We start from the raw sequence: 12,979 nt of genomic DNA on the forward strand, positions 1-12,979 counted from the left end.
TTCCAATCTTTAGGGGGTACAAAAACATATTTCAGGAGGCAGTAAGCCTTTTCATTATAAAAAAAAAAAAAAAGACTTTAGTTCCAACCATAATTATATTCTCACAAAGAAATTGAGAAATGGGATTTTCTTTTTTGGTAGATCAATGGCTTTATCCAAGCAACAGCTCATGAATAAATCTCTTTTTAAAGATCTAAGATGTGACACAAGCTCATTATTAGAAAATATCCAAATAACTAAGTATATAGATATAAGGGGGAAAAATTGTGGTACAGTATTCTGAACCAGAGCTGCATTCTCAATGATGTATCTTTTTTAAAAAAAATTATTGGGAAAGTATACTTTTGGTTAGATTAAAGTGTATCTTCTCTGAGATCACTTTCCCTACATATTTCAACTGTAACAAAATAATGCAACACTAATCTGTAAGACTTTTTTCAGTAATAGATGTTTTTCCTCAGTAAATCAATGCAAAGGCTAATTGGGGTGGAAGGTGACTATCTCTCTTGGTTATAAATACATTTGCATTGCTATCAATCTTTTCCACTACCAATGTTAAACGAGGCTGAACAACCTAGAGAGAAAAAAAAAAATGTTCAATGTTAACACATAGTAAATGCTGCCATCAAGTGGCTCAATAGAGAGTTGCTCTAACAAAAAATAAAGCTGTCAACTAAATTACTAACACAAGGTTTAAAACCTGGAATCAATCTTACTTAGAGTTTGACAAGCATTTTTATCATAAAGAGGGGTTTTAAAACTACTACCGTGGGCCAGATGTGCCCATGGTATATTTCTGTATGGCCCTCAAGATAAAACTGCGGCCCACAAAGTCTGAAAAAAAATTACAATGCTCTGCAAGCGAATATTCTTTAGTTCTGGGTAGCTTGTTACTAACTCATATATCCTTACCCCAAAGCCTATCTATGATGATTTATATGTTAGTGTCATTGCACTTGAACTATTTAATGTTAAAAGTCATTGAACTCTCTTTTCTCACATTTAAAAAAATATATTTTAGCTAATAATCTTAGGACCTTAATACATGCAAACTTTATTTTAATAATTTCCACTGTTCATTGCTTAGAATTAACTTTGAAGTAGATAGGGTATGTCTGAGAGATGAGAAATGGCTTCCCTAGAACACAGCATGATACTTTCACATATTGGGCAATGGGAGGTACAGGTTTTTAACTTATCAAAGATTGGCCCCCATATCTGTATGAATAATTACAGTGTTAACTTATTTCCATTTTGCATGGCAAGGAAGAAAAGTATGATGCAAAGATGAGAACTTTTTAAACATACAATTTTTTTAATCAACAGATTTTAATGATGCACATGAGAAACTGATTTTTTCTTTTATTTCCATAATGGCAGATGTGAAAGCACTGAGCTCAAGTTAGGATGTTTATTCTCAAAGACATTCTAAGTGATGCAGGTAATTAAATAGTTTATCATTGCTCAAATAACAAACACATTTTAAATATACATTTCATAATCAATAGAATTTTGCAAATGGGAGCTGGTTCTGAGGTTTTCAAAGTTCTAATACAAAACCTATGGTGTTAAGTATTTCCCAAAGCGTGGTCAAGAGACTACCCGCAACAGAATCATATAAAATACTTATTAAAAAATCAGATTCTTAGATCTTGGACCTATTGAGTCAGAATTTCAAGGGAGAAAGAGAGACAGGATTTGAATGTTTAACATCTCATAGGTAACTTCTATGACCTTAAAGTTTAAGAACCTCTTCATTTTAGTAAATGAGAGACAAAAGTAAACTCATCTCCTCAAGATCACAAAACTAGGATTAGAATCAGAAATAGAAGACTGTCTTCCTGCCCTCCAGTCTAAAATTCATTATCCTTTACTACATAAACTGGCAAAAGCTTTCCCATTTCAGGTCTCAAAATCCTTTCACTATGATTGGGAGCTATTAACTACATACAGGAGAGTCACTTCTTAAGTTACAGCCTATGGTCTTTAATAAGTAAAAAATAAAAGGTGCTATATTATTATAAAGAAGGTATATTATTATTAATTACCATTAAAACTAATAATAGCTGACTTCCTATAAAGGCAACAGTGTAAAACTGTCTCTGTTCCTTCCTTTACCATTAAACCAAATGAAAACATGGTCAAGAAACATAAATCAAAAAATGGGGCTTCCCTGGTGGCGCAATGGTTGAGAGTCCACCTGCCGATGCAGAGGACGTGGGTTCGTGCCCCAGTCCGGGAGGATCCCACGTGCCGCGGAGCGGCTGGGCCCGTGAGCCATGGCCACAGAGCCTGTGCGTCCAGAGCCTATGCTCCACAACGGGAGAGGCCACAACAGTGAGAGGCCTGCATACAGCAAAAAAAAAAAAAAAAAAAAAAAAATGAACCACAACGTTTTAGATTGTTTGCTCAAAGAGCTAAATTCCTTCTATAACTGGATGACAATTACAATGTGACTTTGCCACCTCTTGAAACTGCACTGGTCTTCTGACTTGCTTCGATTAATGGAATGCAGCAGAAGTGTTGCTTTGACAATTTCTAGTCTCTGCCATGAGAGGTTTTGAAGCTTCCTACCCTCTTGGAACCCTGAAATCACCATGCCATGAAGGTAGCCAGAATGAAAACATGTGGAGAGAGAGGCCCAGACATCCCAGCTGTCTCAGCCATTGCAGATGAGCCACCAGCTGACTGAAGTTAGGTAAATGAACCCAGATAAGATTGGCAGAACTGCCCAGTCACCAACAGAATCGGGAGAAGTAATACATTGCAGTTGACTGAAGTCACTAAGTTTTGAAGTGCTGTGTTACATAATAATAGATAACTAATACAATAAGAAACAACCATAACCACAAACCATAACATATGAAGAAACAACCACAATGCTAAAGCACAACGGCTGCCAGGTACAGTGAAAATAATACAAAGACAGAGGAGGGCTCCACAAGAGACAGAAGCCACTACAGGCCCTGAGCACAGTGAAGCATTCACCACAGTAGGTGGGATATACCAAGACAAAACAGAATCTCTCTTCACTTGAATGGCCAACTGGGTTTCATGCAGGAGCTGGGAAACCTCAGTAAATCTTACTTTGTACCACAGAGTGGCAGATATTGCCAAGCTGAATATGAAAGCATACAGACGTGTTGTCTTCCCAAAAGAGTTGCTGTGGGTGAAACATGGTGGTAGAGAAATTATCAGTGGAAATAGCCCTGCAGACAAGCAGGAATGAAAGGAAGAAAGGAAGTGGGGAGGAGGGAAAAAAGGGAGGGAGGGAGTGGGGAAAGGGAGAGAGAAAGGAAAGGGGAGGGGAGGGGAGGGGAAGGGAGAGGAGAGGGAAAGAAAGAGAGAAAGAGAGAAAGAGAGAAAGAGAGAAAGAGAGAAAGAAAGAAAAAGAAAGAAAGAAAGAAAGAAAGGAAGGAAGGAAGGAAGAAAGAAAGAAAGAAAGAAAGAAAGAAAGAAAGAAAGAACCTGTGGCTTCACTAGGTGCCAGAAAGACTTCTAGGTAACACAGAATTGGTTTACTATATACCTCAGGGAGAATATTCATGGGAATGTGTTCAAAAGCCATGGTCTAAAATTCAAACTTTCTGCTGCATTCTACCTAACTCTCCTATATATTATCCATCATTGAATAGCCGATTCAGGTGTGTATTATAGATGAAAAATAGAAAAAAATCAGCTGGGACATATGTAAAAATAGTACTAAAAGTCTAAGGAAAAGTATATAGCAAGCAGAAGGCAGATAAAAAATTCATAAGACTATAACACAAATCAGGCCAAAAATTATGAAAAATATAGTATTCCTCAAATTAAAAATTATTTTGAAAATCACAACCCCTCTGAAACAAGAATCCAGATAAGACATAGTAGGACTCAAGGAAAAACATCAGAAAATAAATGTAGTGAAAAATGCTGCATCAGAGTCAAAAAATAGAAGAGAAAATGAAACTATTACCTTACTGAAGGTCACATTAAAGGTATCAGAAGGAAAAAACAAGCCATTTCTAAAAACACAAAAATATAGAAGAACAAAGACTTAAGTATTTGGAAGAACATTACTGATATAGAGCCAAAGGAGATCCAATGTGTGTATAGTTGACATTTCTAAAGAATATAAAAAATATCCAAAGATATAATAAAAGAACATTTCTTTGAAATAAGGGAAAAATCAAGCATATAGGTAAAATGAGTACATTGTATACCAGGAAAAGTTGCTACAGAATGATCAGCACATAACCTGAGAAACTTTCTGGAGTTTAATGATAGAGCATTCTGTGGGGGGCAAGAAAGAATCTATTCTCCTATAAGAAAGAAAAAAATCTGGCTGACCTCAGATTTAAAAATTACTGCAGAAGGCAATAGAGCAATATCTACCACATCTTTGGGAAAGGGAAATATAAACCAAGAATGTTAAATCTAAACCAGTTATTATTTCAAGTATAAAAGTAATTGACAGATCATACGAAACATGCAAGAAATCAGGAACACCACCTCCTTTGAGCTCTTCTTTAAAACAACTATTATAGTATGATATCCTATAAACTTAGAGGTAAGTGGAGAAATCATTGTAAAGACACTACTCAGCTGTGAGAGTTATAAGTAGAACAGAATGTAAATGTTATAGACCATAGTACTTTAGAAATAATAATATAATCTGCCTCTGGTGATAGAAGAGAAGAGAAGGGGAAGTAGGTTAAAGAGAAAGCATACTGATATCTGTATCTCCTAGAAGAGGAGTCAAATAGATAGTGAATCTTAAAGGGATAACTCATTAAATCATGACTTAATTATATAAACACTTGGAAAAATATGAATATCTCAGATCATATAGTAAATAAAAATGATTAAAAACTAAAAGTATATCATAAAGAGAGACAGGTTTAAAATAAAAATGGTTGTCAAAAAACTAAATACAAATGAGCAAAAAAATCCCCTATAGTTCTATATCTAAAACCTTCAGATTATATTAAAAAGAAAAAACCCATCTGCTATATAAAAGGGTGATTCCGAACGGCCTGAAGAAAAAGAAAAGGCAAAGATAAACCAATAAACAAACAGACCTGAAACTGCTGGTCAAGGAGGAGCCAGAAATCCAACAAGTTTCCTTGTAAAGACAGGGGATTTTACTCTTCCCTTATCCATGACGAGGACAATGAAGCCCATTCCTGCCTGCAAGAGGTATACCATTTAAAATGGGAAACCAAAATTCCACAAATGATTATAATAAATCATAGCCCCATTTCAAGACACCTCATTTATCTCATTCAACATTTATTCAACAGCATTAACAATTTTTTAAAGCCTTCTAGGTATTTGTATTAGTAAGTCATTTTAAACTGAGAATTTAGATGGGTCTATTCTAAATTTTTTAAACATTGCTTCTTTCAATAGCTGTGTTTTAGGGTTGCTTTACAAAAACAATACTTCCCTCTTTTCATGTCGTGGTTTTTTAAAAAATATCTTTCGTTTCACTGGCACAAGGGCTAAAAGAGGGGAGAGAAAAATGAAGTTTATCTGAAAGATGATGTTAACCCATTGAGTTCGATAGTCTTCTCTTCATGTATGCATAACTCTCACAATATGCGTCAAATGCTTCTTCTCAATGAATTAAAGTGTTTTGACAGCCCCAGAAAGCTGTGTCATCATCCTCTAGGAAATGATACCCCATTTTATTCCAAGCAGCTTAGAAGAACTGTAACACTCATGGAAACTATTAGCTGTTCCTGACACTAAGAGAATCACAGGACAATCAGAGACAGCGATCTCATTCTCCACCAACAGAGGAGGTGAGAAATAGAGATGACAATCTAGGTCATAACTTAGAGCCAAAACAGGAAGGCACTAAGATATGAGCAAGGAAATTTTCACAGGGAGGTGGCAAGTTTAAAAGACACCGTGACTATCACAGGGCTGGACATACCAGTGAAGAAAGGAATCCTTGGCAGAGAATACCAAATACCAATATGCGCCATACGTGCCCAAAGAGAGGAGTACATAATCTCAGTTGATTTAAATCAATAAGTAAATAAATATTAAAGTTTACAGATACCTGATTGTGAGCTCTTAAAATTATTTCTAGTTAAGCTATAACATTTGAAAGTGGATTCACTTTAACCTTTTCACTAAAATGGATCAACCAGGTTTGAGATCAGTGCTTGAGCCAATGAAACAAGGGTAAATCACCAAGAATGCTGCTTTCTTAGGTTCTTCTAATAAGATTATTACCTAGTAATCACACGACTTTCCTGAGGTGATCAATCATATCTAAACAAACTTTTAAAATGCACATCTTGGGTGTTATCATGTATGAGGTTAGCTGGAAACATGGTGGCCCTTGTCTCTGGAACAACTGACATAAGCGGTGTACTTAAGGAGGAAGGTGGCTGCAGAGAGAGTAAGGCAGAGACAGGAAAGAACAAAAAGCTCAACACTGGATTAACACTTTACTTTTCCTTATAGTCTAGATGTGCATGGGGCCAACAATTCACTTTTTTTTTTTTTTCAGCTGTGGTGGGTCTTAGTTGCGGCATGCAGGATCTTTATTGAGGCATGCGGGATCTTTCATTGCAGCATGCAGGCTCTTTGTGGTGGTGCGCGGGTTTTTCTCTAGTTGCGGCATGCGGGTTTTCTCTTCTCTAGTTGTGGCACGCAGGCTCCAGGGCACGTGGGCTCTGTAGTTGTGGCGCGTGGGTTCCAGAGCATTTGGGCTCTGTAGTTTGCAGCATGCAGGCTCTCTAGTTGAGGCATGTGAGCTCAGTAGTTGTGGCATGCAGACTTAGTTGCCCCACGGCATGTGGGATCTTAGTTCCCTGACCAGGGATCGAACCCTCATCCCCTGCAATGCAAGGCAGATTCTTTACCACTAGACGACCAGGGAGGTCCCACCAACCATTCACTCTTAAACCATTAACTCTCTTATAGCAGAATCACCTGTTTGAGAAATTACCTACACCTTAATTTCATGCAGCTCATCACACAAAAATGAGAAGGCTAGCTGGATTCCACGTTCATAGGTTTCAGGACTTCCCTGACCTCAGGAAAGAGTTAAGAAGCTTTTGTTTTTAAATCCTAAGGAAAGTGGCCAAAAGGGATCATAATGAATACTTACTTACAGTACCTACAAGTGCCAGGCTTCTCACACACTCTCTCATGTAATCCTCACGACAACCCAGAAAGATAGGTGGTCCTATCATTTCTCAATATTTTACAGAAGAAGAAACAGGCCCAGAGATGAAATAACTTCTGCACTCCCATCAAACCACACCTCTTTCAAGAAGTTTTTCCTGAATTCCTGCCCGTCCTGTAATCAGATGGAGTGGTATCAGCTGGGCTCTCTCTCAACTTCAGCATTTCCTTAGCACTCTGAACCGTAACTAGCATACATGCTTGATCGCCATGCCCACCCTCTCGAAACAGTGTTGAAGGCAGTAACTATGCTTCACTGACATCTCTAGAAGAGCAGCTGGTATATAGTTGGGGTTCAATTAATGTCTGATAAATTTAAAGATTAAGTAAGTATGAAATTCTCCAAGGGCTGAGGCGACTTTGATGGCTCATCCATCAGTTCAGGTGTGATATTAGGGATCTTCTGGTCCTCCTACAAGTTCTTACGGCTCTGCCAGTCTTCTCACTAGGGAATGAGCCTAGGCAGTATACCTCAAATCCAGGAATCAGGCAGAGATTAATATAGATACATATATCTCTGATTCTTACCTCCAGTAGTTTTTAGCTAATATTGTTAAATTAGTTGTTTTTACCTAATGTTGCTGAGTTCAAAATTACATAAATTTGTCTTCCTAAAGACAAATTTATCCCATAAAATCTTGCATGTTTATCTAAGGGAAAACACACCATTTCTAGATAAAGTACTTATACTATTTTTTTGAAAACCTACCGTGTTGGTAATGTTCCTAGTCATTAATTTCAGATTGGAGGAAGAGAGAATTCAGCCATTTTTCATAGTCCTGCAAAAATCATCCACAGCTCTGCTGAATCAAGCACAGGATAAAGCTACAAGATTCACTCAACTGAAACACATCACCTCAGCCACCATATGTTACTATTAAAACAAAAGAGGAATAGGGTTTTCAACCCAATAGTTTACCTAAAAAGTCTCTCTTAGGCAAGTTTGACCTTTACAATACGAATTTCATTTTGTTGTAAGCTCTAACATTTCTATTACTGCTTAACATGCACTCTTCATAGAGATCTGCCCTAACAATTTCTAACTGTATTTATTCATGCTGAGCATTCTGCTTAACTACTCGCCTAAAATGCAGTACGGTTACCAGAGAAATAATATTTCCTGTTATTTCAGGACGGTGAAGGTCAGACCAGTTTCATGCAAAGGGAAATGAAATGTTTTGTGTCTTTAGGCTGTGTAGTATAATTTCAGTGCTTTTCTTGCTCTTTATGGTAGAGCCTTCGACTGTTCCTCATTTTACTGTGATCACCATTGTTATCCCCTGCCCTCTCTCTCATGCTTTTTTAAATGAGCAAGGTTATTTCTAACATTCTACCACCTATAGGAATTGTGTATCATGCACAGCATTGAAAATTTAACTTAAAAGCAGCCTTTGTTACCAGAAAGCAAGAAGAATTATATTCTTGCTTATATTATATTATATTCTTACATATGCTTATATTATATTCTTTAATCAAGTAATTAATCCTCTGGATAAAGTAATGTATTTCATTGTCTACAGTATTTTGAGGAGTCAGATGATCTCACAGAGATTGCCTGTTGTGGGGTTCTATTAAACTTGCCCACAGTGGTAACATAAGCCCATCCCTGGTTCAAGTGGCTGCTTTCCAATTGAGCCTTACAGCATAGTGGCTACACGCTTGGACTCTGGAGTTAGAAAGACCTGGATGTGAAACTTAGTTCTACCAGTAACCTGCTGTGTGAACCTAGGTAGGTTGCCTAACTTCCTTTGTTTTGCATTCAACAAATTGGATGCCCACTGTTCTATTATCACTACTCCTTGCTTACAGAACTACAGCAAAATGAGCTTAAGTACAATGACAGAATTTGCAAGCATTTTCTTCATTGAAAATGCAGTATGCACTGAAATCACGCCAGGACCCTCACAATATGGCTGAGAGTGGGAGGGGAAGTTCTACAGAACCAGGCAGTGTGTCAAAGTGTGGGCCCACATAGGGTCAGCAAAGTAAAACGCAAAAAGAATAGAGCAAGTGTAGATGAGGTTGGGACACGTGTCAATGTCAGGGGAGTTCAACCTTGTGGGTGAGGCACAGCTAAAAGTAAAATCCTGGCTATACACAAAGACAGGCATTTAAGTGGCCTTATAATCATCCACTGATTTTCAACTACCACTGCAACAGTTCACTGTTATGTTAGAGGTGAGCAGGCAGGAAGGAGGTGGGGTTGTAGTCACCTCCTTGAGAATCTCACATAAATCACAGCTTACAATTTTCCTATATATCAATTCATTACTGATGGACTATGTCTGTCATACATGAGAATGTTCTCCAATACGTGTTTTGTAAGTGCAGTGGGTTGAATGACCGCTCCCAAAATATATATCCACCCAGAACCTGTGAATATGACTTTATTGGGGAAAAAAAGGGGGGGGTCTTTGCAGATGTAATTAAGGATCTCAAGATGAGATCATCCTGATTAACCAGATGGGCTCTAAATCCAATGACAGAGTCTTTGTTTCAGACAGAAAAGGAGAAGACAAAGGCATAGAGTAGAAGGCCATGTGAATACAGAGGAACAGCAACAGGGCCCCAGATGAGTAGCCAGATTTGAAGCCTAACTCCAGTCTCAGAAGGGAATCAAAGTATTCATTCATTCAGCAGTTATTTTATGGAGGGCCAGAATTTGATGGGTATAGTCCAATCATAAAATATAAGCTGGGTAGTAGGAAGGTGTTTCTGCAATTTGTCAGCCACCTGAACACCTTGGGCTTACCCTTGATCTGTGGACAGCACTGCTAATTCCAGCTCTTACCAACCAATGAATCTGGGACTGTTAACATCTTACCTTGTTCAGAACTGTCTCAGGAACCAAGGAAGTAGAGAGTCATTAGGAGAATGCCAGTGGCTGTCACTGTGAAAGTCAGTGCCTGGAGCAACAAGGCAACACTTCTTCCCTCGTCAATTTCTTCACCCTTTACGCAGCTGCCACTCGTGCTTCTCTGGCACTTTCCCATGCCCTTCAAAACATGATAAAAATAAATTTAGACTCCAGTGTTTCTGACTTAAAGTGTCATCATGTCATTAACTCAGTGTCTTCATTCTAGAAGGTGACTGACAGTGAGAGAGCAATGCTTAGTCCAGAGGAATGGCTTTCTCATATGACCATTTCAAGATGTCTAGTTAATATGGCAAAGCCTAGGCTCTCTTCTTTGAAATAGACAAAACTATAATATGAAGAAAAATGGGAAATATGACATAGAAATAGAAATATGAAATATAAATGTTTATGTGTATGCAGCCACAATGAGGAACCATACTTTAAGAAGTTTGTCAAAGAATGTCTGCATGTGTATAACTGAGTCACTTTGCTGTACAGCAGACATTGGCACAGCATTGTAAATCAACTCTACTTCAATTAAAAACTATGTATTTAAAAAAAAGAAGTTTGCCAAGCATGGTGAGTATTAGACCTCATTAAGAGAGAAAGCTGAGAGTGGATTATGCATATCTCCAGATTACTAGAGGGCACCAGATAAGGAGTGAAATCAACAACTCCTTACTTGCAAAGGTAAGATCTGGGTGCATGACAGAGCACTTGAGAGTCCCTTTAGCTATCTGACAACCAACTGTGGCAATGAAGTCAAGAAAGGGAAAACTGACATACTGAAAGAAAAATTCACCTGTTGGGTGAGAGGTGAGAAGAGAGATGGAGGACAGTAACCAGTTCTTGGCAAGGTAAGAGCTAAACACTAAATCAGTACACAAGAAATCCTGAAACACAGGAATTTTCAACATGACCCAATAAGAACTTCTACTAGATAACAGCAGAATCCAACCCACAGATGAGGTTTTCCCTTAATTTATAAAGCCTACAAAGACAATTAATTAATCCAGTTCACTGTTGAAGTTCTTCTGCTATACTATATCTTCAAAAAAAAAAAAAAAGCTGGTCCACTAAAAAATGGCTTTCCAAGCCTATTCTACTCATCATTGACTATGTTTTCATGTTGTCTATTTTATCCTTTGCAGCATCTAATGCTGTCTTCATTTCTGTTATGATTTTGTTTTTCTCTCCCATTTCTTTTTGAGCTCTACAGTTCACTATTCATTTCTTTCTGCTGTCTCATCCTTTGTCCTTTGTGCTTTTTCATCTCTTCTCAGTGCTCTTATTTCAAAGGATCATATATTCTATTATTTTGACAAATGACTCAGCTTTCCCTCCCCCTTTTTGTGTGGTACATGGGCCTCTCTCACTGCTGTGGCCTCTCCCGTCGTGGAGCACAGGCTCCAGACGCGCAGGCTCAGCAGCCATGGCTCACGGGCCCAGTCGCTCCACGGCATGTGGGATCTTCCTGGACCGGGGCATGAACCCATGTCCCCTGCACCGGCAGGCGGACTCTCTACTGTGCCACCAGGGAAGCCCCCTCCCCCTTTTTTAAAAGCCTTAATTCTAAGATGAGTAATAACTATAAATGAACCATCATGAAATATGTAAAAAGATACACGAAAGGAAAAAACCCACCAAAATATATAAAGAAATACTTGAAGAAAAGAATTAAGACAGCCAAAAATTACCCCAAGAAAACTATACCACAAAACATATAAAGAAAGCAGATGAAGGTCATAAGGAACTTTTACATAAAACTAGTGAAATAAACAGAAAAATAAAATCATGATTTAAATGAATGAAACATTAGAAGCATCAAAAAAGGGGCACTGATACTACTGAAAGCAAGGCCATGAATATGCAGGACAACATTGATAAAACTGAGCAAAATAAAATGAAAAAGAGAAAATACTTCACAAATAGTAGACAGAAAATGAAAGAATATGACAGACAAATGAGTTCCAAAATAGGCATAACTGACACTGCTGAAAAAGGAAACAAAACAAATGAGACAGAAGTTTGCTAAAAGATATAATAGAAGAAAACTTTCCTGAAATAAAAGATTGAAAGGTAAATTTTCCCCTCCAAAATTGATATAAAACAATCAACCCCAAAATTTCAAAGATGGACTTAAAAGATATTATGAGCACCCAAGCCAAAAAATCAATCAAGTCACCTATTGGTGTGTGGTGCATAAGAACCTGAGTTCACTTTCCATGAGAACTTTCATTGCCAGGTAACAGTAAAGCAGGTCTAGAGGATCCAGGCAGTAAAAGGGTGATCTAGAAATTTCATTCCCAGCCAGATATTCTTCAAAAGTAAAGGAAAATAACATCTCAAACATGAGGGAACTCAAGAATAATTGCAAAAATAATAAAGGATTAATGGAGTAAATTGATTCTACTTGAATAAAAAAGCCATGGAAATTATTTAAGAGTAGAATTTGGTGAAAGAATAGAATATAAATGCTGTAAATAATAAATATGTTGCAAAACAATCTAATTAATAAATATTGAGAGGAAGAACAAAGGAAAGAATATGGTATAAAGAATATAAGCACACTGATTTTTCTAATTTTGCAAGGCAGATTATCACTAGATATTGTTTAGAGCTGATAAATCAAGCAATGGAGATAATCTTATTTTAGAATATAAATGGAAACACTTAAAGATATACAAATAATAGTATAACCATGTAAACTAAAATAATATGCATGCCCTTTTATTACACAAGGAGACACTTAATGATTTTAAATCCCCATAAATCAATCCAAACTGTTTGAGGATTTCTTTTTAAACTTAAAAAAAATTAATTTTAAGGATTAGATCAAAAAGCAAACATACAAATGTAGGTGACCAGCCTATTCTGATATTTATATTAATGTATTTTTATATTAAAGCTATGGTAATTAAAAAGATGAATAGATTA

At 37.2% G+C, this 12,979-nt stretch overlaps 1 long non-coding RNA gene across 1 annotated transcript; it reads right to left on the minus strand.

Moving 5' to 3' along the window:
- Positions 1-582: 582 nt before the first annotated feature.
- Positions 583-12,404, minus strand: LOC117200545 (uncharacterized). Its single transcript, XR_004482130.2, has 5 exons — positions 12,228-12,404; positions 10,010-10,181; positions 7,895-8,059; positions 2,388-7,300; positions 583-2,168 (listed from the first exon to the last, which is right to left on the minus strand). It is a non-coding gene; the product is annotated as an uncharacterized LOC117200545 (long non-coding RNA).
- Positions 12,405-12,979: the final 575 nt, after the last annotated feature.

This window comes from Orcinus orca, chromosome 3 (genome assembly GCF_937001465.1).
Source record: "Orcinus orca chromosome 3, mOrcOrc1.1, whole genome shotgun sequence".
Classification (NCBI taxonomy): domain Eukaryota; kingdom Metazoa; phylum Chordata; class Mammalia; order Artiodactyla; family Delphinidae; genus Orcinus; species Orcinus orca.